Consider the following 17,666-nt stretch of genomic DNA (forward strand, 5'->3'; position numbering starts at 1 on the left):
CCTCAGCATGACCATAGGCTTTGAAAAACCGCCATCGCCTGCAATCTCCCAAACATGCGCACGAGCACAGTCATCACTACACCAAGATTGACGCATAGAGTAATAAAATTCATGTCATGAGTGTGTCAACTATTGACAACTCTTTGCGGTTGTCTAAACTCTATTCGATACACGTCCCCTGATAGGGGACGTAACAGGGATTAAACTGATAGTACTACTTAACATACCACTCATATCGGGTAGCACAGTACATTGCACGGCGCACGCGCAGTGCCCCAAATTGGAAGTAAGAGGACCGACCAAGCATCTTTTTCCATCTCCCGGTTCCTAAAATCTATTCCATACACGTCCCCTGATAGGGGACATAACAAGGATTAAACTGATAGGAATAGTACTACTTAACATACCACTCATATCAGGTAGCACAGTACATTGCACGGCGCACGCGCAGTGCCCCAAATTGGAAGTAAGAGGACCGACCAAGTATCTTTTTCAATCTCCTGGTTCCTAAAATCTATTCCATAAACCGGCCCCTGATAGGGGACGTAACAGAGATTAAACTGGTAAAAACAGATTTTTTTAATTTTAAAAAAAGAGGACAGCCTCTGCGGAGCTGGGTATTGTTTTACCGCGACATCATTGACCTCATCCCATATGCTTTTTTTCTGGAGCGTGCCCTGCGAAGAGTGCTGGATCACGCCGTAGATGAGCATGAAGAGGAAGAGTTGTGGTCACCATCACCACCAGAAGCAGCCTTTGTCGTCGTCGATTGCTGGACCTGTGGCAACGCAGAGAGAGGAGTCTGAAGAAGAGGAGTCAGAGGAGGAAGGTGGCTTTGAGGAGGTGGAAGACCAACCACAGCAGGCGTCCCAGGGGGCTTGTTGTCACCTTTCGGGGACCCTTGGTGTTGTACTTGGCTGGGTGGAGGAAGAGACCTTCAATGACGTCAGTGAGGACAAGGAACATGGCTAGCTTGGTATCCAACCTTGTGCAAATGGGGAGTTTGCGGTTTGCGGTGAGTTTGGTCTGTCACTGTGAAGCGGGCGTAACCCTTACACTACCTGATCGATACAACATCATACCTGATGTTTTAAAGCACGTTATTCCAAACAATTTAGGAATGTTTGGTGATTTATGCCCTTTATGGATTAAAATCCGACTCTGCGTCAACTACGTAATTTTCCATGGGAGTTTTGTCATGGATCCCCCTCTGGCATGCCACATCCAGGTGTTAGTCCCCTTGAAACAACTTTTCCATCACAATTGTGGCCAGAAAGAGTCCCTGTGGGTTTTAAAATTCGCCTGCCTATTGTCACGAGGGTGTCAAGAGCCACGTCTGACTCAGTTATACCCGGGGTCAGGAAGTCGCAGCGCGTGGCTGCGCGTTCGATGTACAAAGACAGTGCTGTTTCGTAATGGTAGCTTTCTGGGTTTGCCTTGCAATCCTTTTTGGCTCACTCAGGGTTCCTTAGCTTCTCCTCCTCAGCTGTTTCTTGTCCAGCAATCCCAACCTCCTTATATTCCCATCTCCCACTTCTCTGGTTGCCAGATATAGAGCTTCCTGCCTGGACTTCTATACTGACCCACTGGAGCTGTGTAGCTGTGTTCCCTGGTTGTTGTTCCAGAACGTTACCCTCCGCATCCCTGTTGGGCCTTCGTGGTCTGCTGTTGTCGCACACCTGGGATTATATGTTTGTCTGTATTGTCTGTCCTCTCCTTGGTGTTTTCCTCTTAGTGTCAGTGGTGCGGACTAGTGATCCCACCGCCCCGTTCACTACACAGGGCTCATCTTAGGGAAAGCCAGGGTTTAGGCATGTGATCGCCGTACGGGTGAGGAACCCGTCTAGGGACGTCAGGGCAGTCAGGTGCCAGCCGCAAGGTGAGTCAGGGGTCACCACCTTTCCCTCTCCCTTTGACAGGGCCTTCCCATTTCCCTCCCTTTGCGTGACGCCGGTCTTTAAACCTATTGAAGTCTATGGCGGTTCGCTTTTGCCATTCGCGAACGGAAAATTTATGTTCGCGACATCTCTAGTCTTCACTTACTACACTTGCACTGGGCAGTTCCCGGTGGGCAGGGCTGTCGCTTCCCATTCCTGGGCTGGGCTTTTCCCTGTTTTCCCGCTCTTGAGGTACAAGAAGAACATATGCCCTGTAGGAAGGCGCAAGGGTCCGTCATTGACGGAAGGTACGTGTCACCGAGGTTCCTGGCCTCAGTGAGATAAGAACCGGTTATTTTATGTGTCAGCCGCAGCTAGTGCTTGCTGACACTGTTTATTCTTAGTGTGGCTGAAAAGCCGATCCGGGCCGGTTCTTATTGGGAGCAGCCAAAGAGCAGGGTGGGTGGCTGTTCCCCACGTCCAGGCCAGGTTTTGGGCTGGGGTTTAAAAACCCAGCCAGCAGCTCAGCTGGGTGTGGTATGTTCCTCCAAGTGAAAGTGGAGCTGTGAAGGCTCTGAGTCTCTGGGAGCTACATGAGAGACACCAGCTGGAAGCCAGGTGCCCTAAAGCCTGCTGTGGATATCCAGGTGACGTGTTTGTTTTGAGTTCTGTGGACTTTGGCCGTGTGAAATAACACGAGGAATTCCTGTGGTGTGAATTAACACCAGGACTCTGCAAAGTGTTTGTGTTATGTTTTTCCTTGGGTGTGAATAAACACTGAACTTTTTGCTTAACTACCGTGTTCTTGCCTCTGTACTGCATCCGCTTACCCTGCCTACCAGAGAAAATCCCTACAGCCCTCACTTACAAAGATGGCGGATTAACCCCTCGGTAGCCGGAGCGTACCATCTTGCGCCTGTCGCTCCGCAATAAACGTAGTAAAGTCATTTTTAGGGGGTTCTCTAACAATTCTGTAGGCCTTGTAGTATAAAGACACAAAGGTAGATCCTGTTCGTGATGCCAAAATTGCAACAGTGGGCCTCCCTCTAGGGCCCTTTAAGTAAACGTGGTACCCAATTGTAGGAAAAAGGTTCTCAGCACTCAAATATAGGAAATAGACAATTAAATATTTATTGAAGCCACGATTAGTTTTAAGTATTTATAGCAAACGTTTCGGTCCCTCCCGGACCTTGTTCACGGCCTACAAAACATGATATATATTTACAAAATTTATACAAACGTTTGAAAACTAGAAAAAATAATAATGACAACAAAAAGGATAAAAAGCAAAGCATAAAGGACAGAAATAACAATCAATCTTATATAGGCATGATCAAATATTGGGCATACAGCATAAGGATCATTTGAATATATAATTATTAATTAATCAATTATATTATATCAAAACTACAAAGTCATAATGGTATAGGGAGACAGACCACATATAGTACATATCCAATAATAAAAGAAATGGGTGAGGCATATACAAATAACAAGAGATATGCTATGTCCATCTCTAAAATATTACTAAATATTGCTCCAGTATAAGGGAGCACTGAATAGTCTAGCAAAGGCATAGAGATACAAGAAAATAGAATTACTAGCACATACCTCCTATTTTGTATTATCATGGAGTAAGGTCGCGTTGTGAGGATCATACCGCGCATGCCCAGATTAAATAGGGCAACCTCAGCGCGGCATCTACACCACGTGACTGATGTTTGTATATCCTCATGTATTGTTTCAATCATATGCACTGATATGGCGCAGATTTATTGACAAAATTTTCTGCATCTGGACAGGTGATATAGGGGCTCTTTCGACACATTTTATATTTACCTCAATAATATTAATAAGGACTTACAATTTACTGCTCACAATTATGAAACAAATATCAATTTTTTGGATACCACAATACTCAAAAAGCCAAGTGGCGAGCTAAGTATAGATCTGTTTACCAAACCCACAGATGGGAACATGCTGTTACTATATTCCAGTTGCCACCCTAGGAACACAAAGAATTCATTACCCAGATCACAATTTACCAGAGTGGCCAGAATAGTGAGTGACCCAACTTTTAAAAAACAATGACATTTGAAATGTCAAAAAAATTTGAAGTACGAGGCTACCCGCGGAGCTTACTTAATAAGGAAGTAAATCTAGTAACCCAAGATAGACAGGTGCCTAAGACCTCATCTTCCTCACGACTTCCGTTAGTGATCACATATCACCCATTTATGCCTATGATACAATGTATCATACAAAAACATTGGCCCTTGCTGGGTAAATTTTATCCAAATATACAGGAATGTGCTAGTCCTGTTAGGATGTGCTATAAACGCCCTAGGAACCTGCGTGATATTCTCGTGAAGGCAGATATTGGTTCCGCTAAACCTCACCTAACACAAACCACTCTATTTAATCCCAAAATGGGTACATTTCCATGTCTGAATTGTGCACAATGCACTCATATCATGATAGGCAGTACTTTTTCAAACCCACATACTGGGAGGATATATCATATAAAAGTTTTTTTTTACTTGTGCTACATCATTTGTGGTTTACCTGATTAAGTGTCCGTACGGTCTCGCATACATTGGGGAGTAGCTACCAGTGTGTGCGAGACCGCATTTGCAAAACAAGTCTGACATACACTGCAACAAGTCTGAACTCCCTATACCTCAACATTTTATCCATGCAAGACATCAAATTAGTCAACTTAGGTTTCAGATACTTGAACGTGTTCCAAATCCATGTAGGGGAGCCAACCACAAACTATTACTTCAACAGCGAGAGTCCTATTGGATATATGGGCTTAAGACTTTATCTCCGATAGGACTTAATCGCAACTATGACCTACTTGTCTAATTGTTATATATATATATATATATATATAAAAAAAAAAAATGTTTTAAATTTTTTTGTTTTTCCCTACAGACTAGATGATATCATTGTACAGGTAAAGTAACTTACTTAGCATGAACTACTCAGCACTAATGTTTTAACATATGTATGTTCATTCTAATATACTTACCTTCAATAATGTACCCTCCCTCTTTTATAATTTCTCTTTATAATCTCCTTGCACTACGAACAATTAATTGTACTCAGTCTGTTATATGTGCATTACCACATTTTTTTTATAAGTGATAGCACACTGGTATATGCTGATGACATATACCACTATGATGGGTCTGTGAAAGTTCTCATTTATCCAGGTCATGGTATATCTGTAAAGAATAAATCAAGGCAACTGGACTTACTGTAGATTTCTTGAAAACGTTTCACTCGTTCTTTCAACAAGCTTTCTCAATTCTGAGTGACTGTACAAGAATTCTCTGGGAATAAATATGTAACTGAATCAACATCTGGTAATTATACCCAGCATGGGGTCAGAGGTCATTATACCCAGCATGGGGTCAAAGGTGTTGATTCCATTATCCTGATTTTTATACAGTCACTCAGAATTGAGAAAGCTCGTTGGAAGAACGAGTGAAACGTTTTCAAGAAATCTACAGTAAGTCCAGTTGCCTTGATTTATTATTTACAGATACACTATGATGGTGTTAATACTGTATCTTTTTTTGTATGCATATGGGAAGGCTTTGTCCACCATGCATTCACTATTTTACAGCTACTTCTCTACTGATTTGCATACATATTTGCACGCCAATTCTTCTCAATACCTGTTACAATTGCGAGGCCAGTACATAGCTCATAATACATTTCGGAACATGCGCGTCCTCTGTCACATGACGTTTGTCATGTGATACGGGCGCCATACAGATTATTCTTCACGTGGTGTAGATGCCGCGCTGCTGTTGCCCTATTTAATCTGGGCATGCGCAGTATGATTCTCACAACGCCACCTTGCTCCATGATAATACCAAATCGGACGTATGTGCTAGTAATTCTATTTTCTTGTATCTCTATGCCTTTGCTAGACTATTCAGTGCTCTCTTATACTGGAGAAATATTTAGCAATATTTTAGCGATGGACATAGCATATTTCTTGTTATTTGTATATGCCTTCCCCAATTCTTTTATTATTGGATATGCACTATATGTGGTCTGTCTCCCTACACCATTATCACATTATAGTTTTGATATAATAATTGATAAATTATATATTCAAATGATCCTTATGCAGTATGCCCAATATTTGATCATGCCTATATAAGATTGATTGTTATTTCTGTCCTTTTATGTTTTTGTTTTTTATCCTTTTTGTTTTCATTATTATTTTTTCTAGTTTTCTAATTTTTGTATAAATTTTGTAAATATATCATGTTTTGTAGGCCGTGAACAAGGTCCGGAAGGGACCAAAACGTTGGCCATAAATACTTAAAACTAATGGTGGCTTCAATAAATATTTAATTGTCTATTTCCTATATTTGAGTGGCGTGAACCTTTTTCTTGTAATTTTGGGATATCTTCCCATCACTGAACACCAAAGTTTGCCTATATGTGGAGTGCCAGCCGTCTGGTCGTTATATGTACCCAGGTATAGGACTGCCGAGTGGTATGGGGTGGCATAAAATGTATTTTATTGTGTGTCACGGTACTCCTACCTGGACACCGTTGGACCCCAGGCTTTGGCTCCGAAGCAATAAATAAAGGGAATTATTGAGGGATAAAAGAATAACTGGAGTCCAGACCTTGAGATGAAGTTCAATGGCAGCTTTACTTTGCATAAACATTTTCCAAAACGGTTTACAGGCTTTGTCTTAGTTCCAGCAGGCTTTAGCATGAAACTGGCAGACAAACTCCATTCTGCTATATCTCTTTCTTTCTGACTCTGCTGTACTGACAGGCTGACTGTATAAATCAGCTTCTTCTGTATACTGCACTTCACTTTGTATTCTGACTCTAGGGTTTGCCAGGGAACTTTCCTCCTGGCTCCTGAGGCTTCAAGCTTTGGCATCCATGGCCAGCAGAGCTTTGGGTGCTCTGGCTGGCGTGGGCATGTTCAGCAGAGACGTTCCCCTGCACACCCTTCCCTTAGCAGGGGTAAGCTAGACTGAAGCTAAAACTCCTGCCCCACCCTTCCTGCAAGAAGTAGGACTCACCCACCTCTCTACAGAAGTGGGTTTATAATGGAATGGAAGGTTTCATTCTATCTAAGTACAGCTTTGCTGTGCTTGCTGCCACCTGCTGGTGAACCAGGCACTTTACATGTGAACATAACAGTTGCATAACAATAGGAATGCACAGTGTGGAGGACCTGAAATAAATGCATAAGATGACATGAGGTTAAACCAATAAAGAAAGTAGCAAGGAGCAGAAGTGGTAACACCACTCTGTGGTGTTACTACTTCACCATACAATGGCAAATTCATTATTTTTGTGCCACTAATACAAGACAAAAAGGGCTTTAGAACATATAACTATACCGCCGAACGGCAAATAATATATAATTTTTTGCCAGTAATACACTCCAAAAAGGGCTTTAGAACATATAACTGCACCGCTGAACGGCAAATATATATTTTTTTGCCACTAATACACGCCAAAAAAGGCTGTAATTTTCGTACTTCACCACACAGCCGCTAATAAGCCCTTTTTTTCCCACTAATACAAGCAAAAAAAATACTTTAGCACATATAACTGCACCACACAAGGGCAAATAAGATGTAGAAATATTTCCTTGTAATAAACCCTGTTAAAGGGAATCTGTCACCTGCTTTTACCATTTTAAGCTGTCACCATCGCTATGTTCACTAAAGTACCTTATTTCCAGCAGTCTTCTTTTCCCTTTATTTCGTTTTGTCCTTTTGATATAAAAGCCCTTTTTATGATATGCTAATGAGGCTCCAAGGTGCCCAGAGGGGCGTTTTTTTTCCTCTCCGGTGCCCAGTGACGCCCGCCTGCAGTGCCCAAGAACGCCTCCTGATCCTCAAATAACCTCCCACAGCCGCGGCAAACGGTTCCGCCCCCTCCCCACGTCATTGTCTACCTTCTAGAAATGCCCCGTCCTTCTTCCTGTCGGCGGCCAGAAAACTTGCGCAGGCGCAGTACCGCCTGCGGCCTGCGCGATCATAAACCTCCTCAGGGCAACAGCACTCAGATTACATCACTGGGCTCGGCGCATGCCCAGTGAGAATTTTGAGGCTTTTGCCCTCAGGAGCTTGATGATCGTGCAGGCGCAGTACCGCATGCGGCCTGCGCCTGCACGATCATCAAGCTCCTGAGGGTACTTTAGTGAACATAGCGATGGTGACAGCTTAAAATGGTAAAAGCAGGTGACAGATTCCCTTTAATGGCTGTATCAAACTGCACTTGCACCCCAATAACAAGCACAGTTTGCTGGAATGACAGAGCTGTATAATGGAAGTTTGGATCGCCAGTCAGTGCACCAAGGTGTAAGAGGATTGTTCCTATTACCCAGGCTGTAAACTCCTCTACTGAACCTTGTTCTGCTTCAATACTGTGGGATGATTCCTCCCTATCCTTTCCCTGAACTCATATACAGCAAAATAAAAGTTTTAAAGTCTTTCCTACCACTGTCCCTAGCGCCTGCTGACGTCTCTCCCTGCACTAAGTTCACTGGAAAATGTCTGAATCCAAGATGCCTGAGGCTATTTATAGGGCTGTGACATCACAGGGGCTGGCTGGCTGCTGATTGGCTGCATGCATGGCATTGTGGGTGATCCCTCACTCTTAGAGTTCCTTGCTCCATGTCCTAACACGTGGAGCAGCCATTTTAGGAAACAATGTGATTCATTACCACAAAGCGTGAGGAAATCCGTATTCGGTCCGAATTGAATTTTACCATAAATTCGGATCGAATTTCAGTTTGTCAACTTTGATTCACTCATCTGTACCATACTACAACAGAACACAGCTAAGAAAGTTAACCTCTGCAATGCCAAAAGACAGAAAGGAGACACAAAGCATCATAGAATCAATTTACACACAGAAATACAAACATAGGGAGAGTGGAGTAGCAAACATAGGCCACGAGTGTAACAACTTGGTTCTATTATCGTGCATATGCAGTAAGCTTGGGTCTGGTACCATGTCTATGTACTGAGTTTAGATCGGTTATATATCTAATAAGCTTGATTTCATTATCATATCAATATCATATAGTGTCCCATACAGTGTATGCTCCCTTAATTTGGATCGGTTAAAGTATCAATGCATTATACTTATTTCTATCAAGGTACCTATCAGAGATGAGCAAATTTCTCAAATATTCAATTCGGATCTGAATTTATTAGTGACAAATCGCATAAAAAACAGCTATTTCCTGGCTGCAGAGGGCATGTAGAACACTGTGCCTTGTAGTAACGCGCATAGGGAGTCTGCTGTGGTAGTGAAACAATACTGTAAGTCAGTATGACATGTAGATGACAGGCGTCGCTCTTAGAATCACTTCACACTTCACTCATTTGGTCAGTTACCAAAACTGACCAAATAACTCAAGTGTAAACTCAGCCATAGGCCTCATGCACACGACCGTTGTGTGCATCCGTGGCAGTTGTTCTGTTTTCCGTGATTTTCTGCGGACCTATTGACTTTCAATGGGTCCGTTGAAAACTCGGAAAATGCACCGTTGTTCATCCGCGGCCGTGATCCGTGTTTCCTGTCCGTCAAAAAAATAGGACCTGTCCTATTTTTTTGACGTACAACGGTTCACGGACCCATTCAAGTCAATGGGTCCGTGAAAAAACACGGATGCACACAAGATTGTCATCCGCGTCCGTGGTCCGTGGCCGTAGGCTACTTTCACACAGACGGATCCGCAGATCCGTCTGCATAAAAGCTTTTTCAGAGCTGAGTTTTCACTTCGGCGTTCCCATAGTGATGGGGACGCTTCAAGTCAGAATATACTACGAACTGTGTACATAACTGCCCCCTGCTGGCAGCACCCGATCTCTTACAGGGGGCTGTGATCAGCACGATTAACCCCTCAGGTGCCACACCTGAGGGGTTAATTGTGCATATCAAAGCCCCCTGTAAGAGATCAGGTGCTGCCAGGCAGAAGGGGGGGCAGACCCCCCTCCCCTGTATTTAACTCATTGGTGGCCAGTGCGGCCTCCCCTCTCCCCCCCCCCTCCCTAATTAAAATCACCCCCCCATCATTGGTGGCCAGTGCGGCCTCCCCTCCCCCCCCTCCCTAATTAAAATCATCCCCCATCATTGGTGGCCAGTGCGGCCTCCCCTCTTCCCCCCCCTAATTAAAATCACCCCCCCATCATTGGTGGCCAGTGCGGCCTCCCCTCTTCACCCCCCCTGATTAAAATCACCCCCCCATCATTGGTGGCTAGTGCGGCCTCCCCTCTCCCCCCCTAATTAAAATCACCCCTCCCCCATCATTGGTGGCCAGTGTGGTCTCCCCTCTCCCCCGCCCCTAATTAAAATCACCTTCCCCCATCATTGGTGGCAGCGGAGAGTTCTGATCGGAGTCCCAGTTTAATCGCTGGGGCTCCGATCAGTAACCATGGCAACCAGGACGCTACTGCAGTCCTGGTTGCCATGGTTACTTAGCAATTTTTAGAAGCATTATACTTACCTGCGATGTCTGTGTCCGGCTGGGTGCTCCTCCTACTGGTAAGTGACTGATCTGTGCTATAGGCAATGCACCGCACAGACCTTTCACTTACCAGTAGGAAGAGCGCCCGGCCGGTCACAGACATCGCAGATAAGTATAATGCTTCTAAAATTGCTAAGTAACCATGGCAACCAGGACTGCAGTAGCGTCCTGGTTGCCATGGTTACCGATCGGAGCCCCAGCGATTAAACTGGGACTCCGATCGGAACTCTCTGCTGCCACCAATGATGAGGGAAGTTGATTTTAATTGGGGGGGGAAGAGGGGAGGCTGCACTGGCCACCAATGAATATAATACTGGGGAGGGAGGGGGGCCGCACTGGCCACCAATGATGGGGGGGTTATTTTAATTAGGGGGGGGGAGAGGGGAGGCCGCACTGGCCACCAATAAGTTAAATACAGGAGAGGGGGGTCTGCCCCTTCCTGCCTGGCAGCACCCGATCTCTTACAGGGGGCTATGATACGCACAATTAACCCCTCAGGTGCGGCACCTAAGGGGTTAATTGTGCGGATCACAGCCCCCTGTAACAGATCAGGTGCTGCCAGGCAGCAGGGGGCAGTCATGTACAAAGTTCTTAGTATATTCTAACTTGAAGCATCCCCATAACTATGGGAACGCCTCTGTGTTAGAATATACGGTCGGATATAAGTTTTCACGATCTAACTCAAATCCGATGGTATATTCTAACATAGAGGCGTTCCCATGGTGATGGGGACGCTTCAAGTTAAAATATACCATCGGATTGGAGAAAACTCCAATCCTATGGTATATTAACTCCTGACTTTACATTGAAAGTCAATGGGGGACGGATCCGTTTGCAATTGCACCATATTGTGTCAACGTCAAACGGATCCGTCCCCATTGACTTGCATTGTAAGTCAGGACGGATCCGTTTGGCTCCGCACGGCCAGGCGGACACCAAAATTACTTTTTTTTCATGTCCGTGGATCCTCCAAAAATCAAGGAAAACCCACGGAAGAAAAAACGGTCACGGATCACTGAACAACGGAAATCCGTTTTGCGGACCGCAAAAAAAAAATGTCTGTGTGCATGAGGCCTTACAGGCCAATTTCTACAGAACCTGTTCTGTTACACGCTGAAACAAGTAGAGCCCCCCTACAGAGTGGTGAAGTTGGGAATACACCGTAAAACTGGTTGTACCAGACTGCAAATTCACCCCAGAATCAAGGATGAATGGAAGTACTTTTATATATGAAATAAACACACCCCAAACCTGTTTGTATCAGGTGGCAAATTCACCCCAAAAGTAAGAATGAATGGATGTACGTTTATATATAAAATAAATACACCGCAAAACTGGTTGCATCAGACCGCAAATTAAGCCCAAAAGAAGAGGTGAATGGAAGTACTTTTATATATATGAAATAAACACACCCCAGAACTGTTTGTATCAGACCACAAATTCACCCCAAAAGCAAGGAGGAATTGAGGTACTTTTATATATTTGAAACAAATACACTCCAAAACTGTTATATATAACGGTGTGCAGCCATTTAGTTTTTTGTAATTATGTTTGCTTCATGGATATGCACCTGTGATTCTGAAGGTTCTAGTCTAAATTTTCTTGCAATATATTGAGGGTAGCACCTCTTTTAGACTGAACACGCCCATCTACCTGGGACTTCTGAGCAGAGTACGTATGTAGCTGGTTCCTACACTGCCCTGAATATTGTAGGCTTAAGTAAGTCCAAAGTGAGGCAGTATATTTAGTGTTAGGGACCCATCTGCGGAAGCCACCTTTTTTTTTTTAAATTCTTTATTATTTTTCTGAACCAAAAATGTGAATTCCATTACATATAGTATAAGAAATAAATACAGGTAATCATACACCAATTCACATACTTGACCCCATTATACCCACCCCCCACCCCTTGATTCACTGCAGCGGGATCTGACAATATCCGCTACTCGTGGTCATCCCCAAATACCACAAATAGCCAAGCTCTTTGGAGCGAAGAAAAATGTCAAGAGACCCGCCCCTTCCAGGACTACTCTACATTTCTTACAATTCTTCTGTAAGCATCAATAGTATCTATCTGAGCCTTCCACTCGGAATAAGTAGGGCTATTTTTTGTACCCCAATATTTAAGAATCAAGGCCTTTGAGGCAATGAAGCTCTCCAAAGAGATTCTAATCTGATAGGGCGTTAAATCCGTATGGGTGAAAAAACCTAATATTGCCTGCATAAAACAGCGATTCAATTTAATCTTATGTCTGCTGTATAGATCTTCATAAATTCTAGTCCAAAATCTGTTTATTTCTGGGCAATCCCATAACAGGTGACCTAGACCAGCATTTTCGGCCGAACATTTCCAACACGTATCCCTTCTTTCCCTATATATTTTAGCGAGAAAGGCAGAGGAGTAATACAAGCGATGTACAATCCTGAACTGGATTAATCTATATTTTTGGGATATCGATGCCTTTTTTATATTTCGATATACTATATCCCAATCAACAGTACTTCCTATACATAATTCAGCATCCCATCCTCCCTCACTTTTAAATGTTGTTATCTCTCCTAAGCAGTCCCGAAATCTACAATATATTTGTGAGAGAGTGAGTTGTGTATCCCTAAATTTGAAACAATAATCTAAAAAGGAGTTTGCCCTAATAATCAAAGAGTCTTTATCCTGAGTGTTCGTGTATGCGTGTCTAATTTGTGCATATCTATATCAATCTAGAGAAGTGACATTTATACCCTTTATTAAGTCATCAAAAGGGATAATACTTCTGTGAGATATTATTTGGTTTAGACGGTTAATACCACGTGAATTCCAATACTTATAATCTTCAATTAACCTAAATTCTTTTAAATTGTGATTGTGCCAAAGAGGAGTAAAAAGTGTGGGGCTGCTTACACCCAATATCTTTTTAGTTTTATTCCAAACCTTATCTAACGTGTCGCTAATTAACCGCCTCCAGACCGCCTAATGCAGGATCGCGTTCTGGAGGCGGCAGCCCTGCGCAGAGTCACGCATATATGCGTCATCTCGCGAGACGCGAGATTTCCTGTAAACGCGCGCACACAGGCGCGCGCGTTCACAGGATCGGAAGGTAAGCGAGTGGATCTCCAGCCTGCCAGCGGCGATCGTTCGCTAGCAGGCTGGAGATGCGATTTTTTTTTTAACCCCTAACAGGTATATTAGACGCTGTTTTGATAACAGCGTCTAATATACCTGCTACCTGGTCCTCTGGTGGTCCCTTTTGTTTGGATCGACCACCAGAGGACACAGGCAGCTCAGTAATATGTAGCACCAAACACCACTACACTACACCCCCCCTTGTCACTTATTAACCCCTTATTAACCCCTGATCACCCCTGATCACCCCATATAGACTCCCTGATCACCCCCCTGTCATTGATCACCCCCCTGTCATTGATCACCCCCTTGTAAGGCTCCATTCAGACGTCGTATGATTTTTACGGATCCACTGATACATGGATCGGATCCGCAAAACACATACGGACGTCTGAATGGAGCCTTACAGGGGGGTGATCAATGACGGGGGTGATCATCCCTGTAACGGTCACGTCCACACACACACAGGGGGAAGGGTAGTGACCACTGCGCTCCACCCTCACCCCTGGCCCTGCCTACTTGCCTCACGAGTCCTGATGACAGGGGACAACTGGACGGCAGACCCTAACTTAGGATATGTGCAGGGAAGACAGACAAGACAAAATACGGAACATGAACGGACCGGGTCAGAACCAAGAGAGCTACGCAGTACAACGGATAAAGCAAAGAATGGTCAGGAGAAGCCGGGGTCAAATACCAGGAGAGTAGCGAAGTACAAGAGGAGGCCTAAGAGAGTAGTGAGGTGGGAGCCGAGGTCACAATACCAGGATGTATGCGCAGTACAGGAGGAGCAGGCAGAGGATCGTCAGGGAAGAGGATCAGGTAAATATTCAGTAGTCCAACAAATAGCCAGGAACCTAGAAATTAACAGGCAACCTGTAGCCAGCAGGCTGCCTGTATTTATAGTGGGGAGTGAGGGTCATGTGACGTGGCCAGCGTCACATGACCGACAGACCAACCAGTCGAGCACCGAGTGATCAGCTTGGCGCTCAAGGCAGACTAGGAGCAGGGAGCCACCCAGCTAGTAAAGCCGCCCTGGGAATGAGGTCAAACACAGAACCTCATTCCAAAAGCTAAGCAACAGTTCTGCGGGCAATGGGGGACCGAGTGCACCTTCGGAACCTCGTGACAACCCCATATAGACTCCCTGATCACCCCCCTGTCATTGATCACCCCCGTGTCATTGATCACTCCCCTGTAAGGCTCCATTCAGACGTCCGTATGTTTTTTACGGATTCACGGATACATGGATCGGATCCGCAAAACACATACAGACGTCTGAATGGAGCCTTACAGGGGGGTGATCACCCCATATAGACTCCTTGATCACCCCCCTGTCATTGATCACCCCCCTGTAAGGCTTCATTCAGATGTCCGTATGTTTTTTACGGATCCACGGATACATGGATCGGATCCGCGAAACACATACGGACATCTGAATGGAGCCTTATAGGGGGGTGATCAATGACAGGGGGGTGATCACCCCATATAGACTCCCTGATCACCCCCCTGTCATTGATCACCCCCCTGTCATTGATCACCCCCCTGTAAGGCTGCATTCAGATGTCCGTATGTTTTTTACGGATCCACGGATACATGGATCGGATCCGCAAAACACATACAGACATCTGAATGGAGCCTTATAGGGGGGTGATCAATGACAGGGGGGTGATCACCCCATATAGACTCCCTGATCACCCCCCTGTCATTGATCACCCCCCTGTCATTGATCACCCCCCTGTCAGGCTGCATTCAGATGTCCGTATGTTTTTTACGGATCCACGGATACATGGATCGGATCCGCAAAACACATACGGACATATGAATGGAGCCTTATAGGGGGGTGATCAATGACAGGGGGGTGATCACCCCATATAGACTCCCTGATCACCCCCCTGTCATTGATCACCCCCCTGTAAGGCTGCATTCAGATGTCCGTATGTTTTTTACGGATCCACGGATACATGGATCGGATCCGCAAAACACATACGGACATCTGAATGGAGCCTTATAGGGGGGTGATCAATGACAGGGGGGTGATCACCCCATATAGACTTCCTGATCAGCCCCCTGTCATTGATCACCCCCCTGTCATTGATCACCCCCTGTCATTGATCACCCCCCTGTAAGGCTCCATTCAGATGTTCGTATGTTTTTTACGGATCCACGGATACATGGATCGGATCCGCAAAACACATACAGACATCTGAATGGAGCCTTATAGGGGGGTGATCACCCCATATAGACTCCCTGATCACCCCCCTGTCATTGATCACCTCCCTGTCATTGATCACCCCCCTGTAAGGCTCCATTCAGAAATTTTTTGGGCCCAAGTTAGCGGAATTTATTTATTTTCTCTTACAAAGTCTCATATTCCACTAACTTGTGTCAAAAAATAAAATTTCACATGAACTCACCATACCCCTCATGGAATCCAAATGCGTAAAAATTTTTCGACATTTTTTATTCCAGACTTCTTCTCACGCTTTAGGGCCCCTAGAATGCCAGGGCAGTATAAATACCCCACATGTGACCCCATTTCGGAAAGAAGACACCCCAAGTTATTCCGTGAGGGGCATATTGAGTCCAAAAAAGATTGAAATTTTTGTCCCAAGTTAGCGGAAAAGGGAGACTGTGAGGAAAAAAAATAAAAAATATCAATTTCCGCTAACTTGTGCCAAAAATTTTTTTTTCTATGAACTCGCCATGCTCCTCATTGAATACCTTGGGGTGTCTTCTTTCCAAAATGGGGTCACATGTGGGGTATTTATACTGCCCTGGCATTTTAGGGGCCCTAAAGCGTGAGAAGAAGTCTGGGATCCAAATGTCTAAAAATGCCCTCATAAAAGGAATGTGGGCCCCTTTGCGCATCTAGGCTGCAAAAAAGTGTCACACATCTGGTATTGCCGTACTCAGGAGAAGTTGGGCAATGTGTTTTGGGGTGTCATTTTACATATACCCATGCTGGGTGAGATAAATATCTTGGTCAAATGCCAACTTTGTATAAAAAATGCGAAAAGTTGTCTTTTGCCGAGATATTTCTCTCACCCAGCATGAGTATATGTAAAAAGACACCCCAAAACACATTGCCCAACTTCTCCTGAATACGGCGATACATGTGTGACACTTTTTTGCAGCCTAGGTGGGCAAAGGGGCCCACATTCCAAAAAGCACCTTTAGGATTTCACAGGTCATTTACCTACTTACCACACATTAGGGCCAGGGCAGTATAACTACCCCACAAGTGACCCCATTTTGGAAAGAAGACACCCCAAGGTATTCCGTGAGGGGCATGGCGAGTTCCTAGAATTTTTTATTTTTTGTCACAAGTTAGCGGAAAATGATTTTTTATTTTTTTTTCTTACAAAGTCTCATATTCCACTAACTTGTGACAAAAAATTAAAACTTCCATGAACTCACTATGCCCATCACGAAATACCTGGGGGTGTCTTCTTTCCAAAATGTGGTCACTTGTGGGGTAGTTATACTGCCCTGGCATTTTAGGGGTCCGAATGCGTGAGAAGTGGTTTGAAATCAAAATCTGTAAAAAATGGACGGTGAAATCCGAAAGGTGCTCTTTGGAATGTGGGCCCCTTTGCCCACCTAGGCTGCAAAAAAGTGTCACACATCTGGTATCACCGTACTCAGGAGAAGTTGGGCAATGTGTTTCTGGTTGTCTTTTTACATATACCCATGCAGGGTGAGAGAAGTATCTTGGCAAAAGACAACTTTTCCCATTTTTTTATACAAAGTTGGCATTTGACCGAGATATTTATCTCACCCAGCATGGGTATATGTAAAATGACACCCCAAAACACATTGCCCAACTTCTCCTGAGTACGGCAATACCAGATGTGTGACACTTTTTTGCAGCCTAGGTGGGCAAAGGGGCCCACATTCCAAAGAGCACCTTTCGGATTTCACCGGCCATTTTTTACAGATTTTGATTTCAAACCACTTCTCACGCATTCGGGCCCCTAAAATGCCAGGGCAGTATAACTACCCCACAAATGACCCCATTTTGGAAAGAAGACACCCCCAGGTATTTCGTGATGGACATAGTGAGTTCATGGAAGTTTTGATTTTTTTGTCACAAGTTAGTGGAATATGAGACTCTGTAAGAAAAAAA

Source organism: Bufo bufo, chromosome 9, assembly GCF_905171765.1.
Source record: "Bufo bufo chromosome 9, aBufBuf1.1, whole genome shotgun sequence".
Taxonomy (NCBI): domain Eukaryota; kingdom Metazoa; phylum Chordata; class Amphibia; order Anura; family Bufonidae; genus Bufo; species Bufo bufo.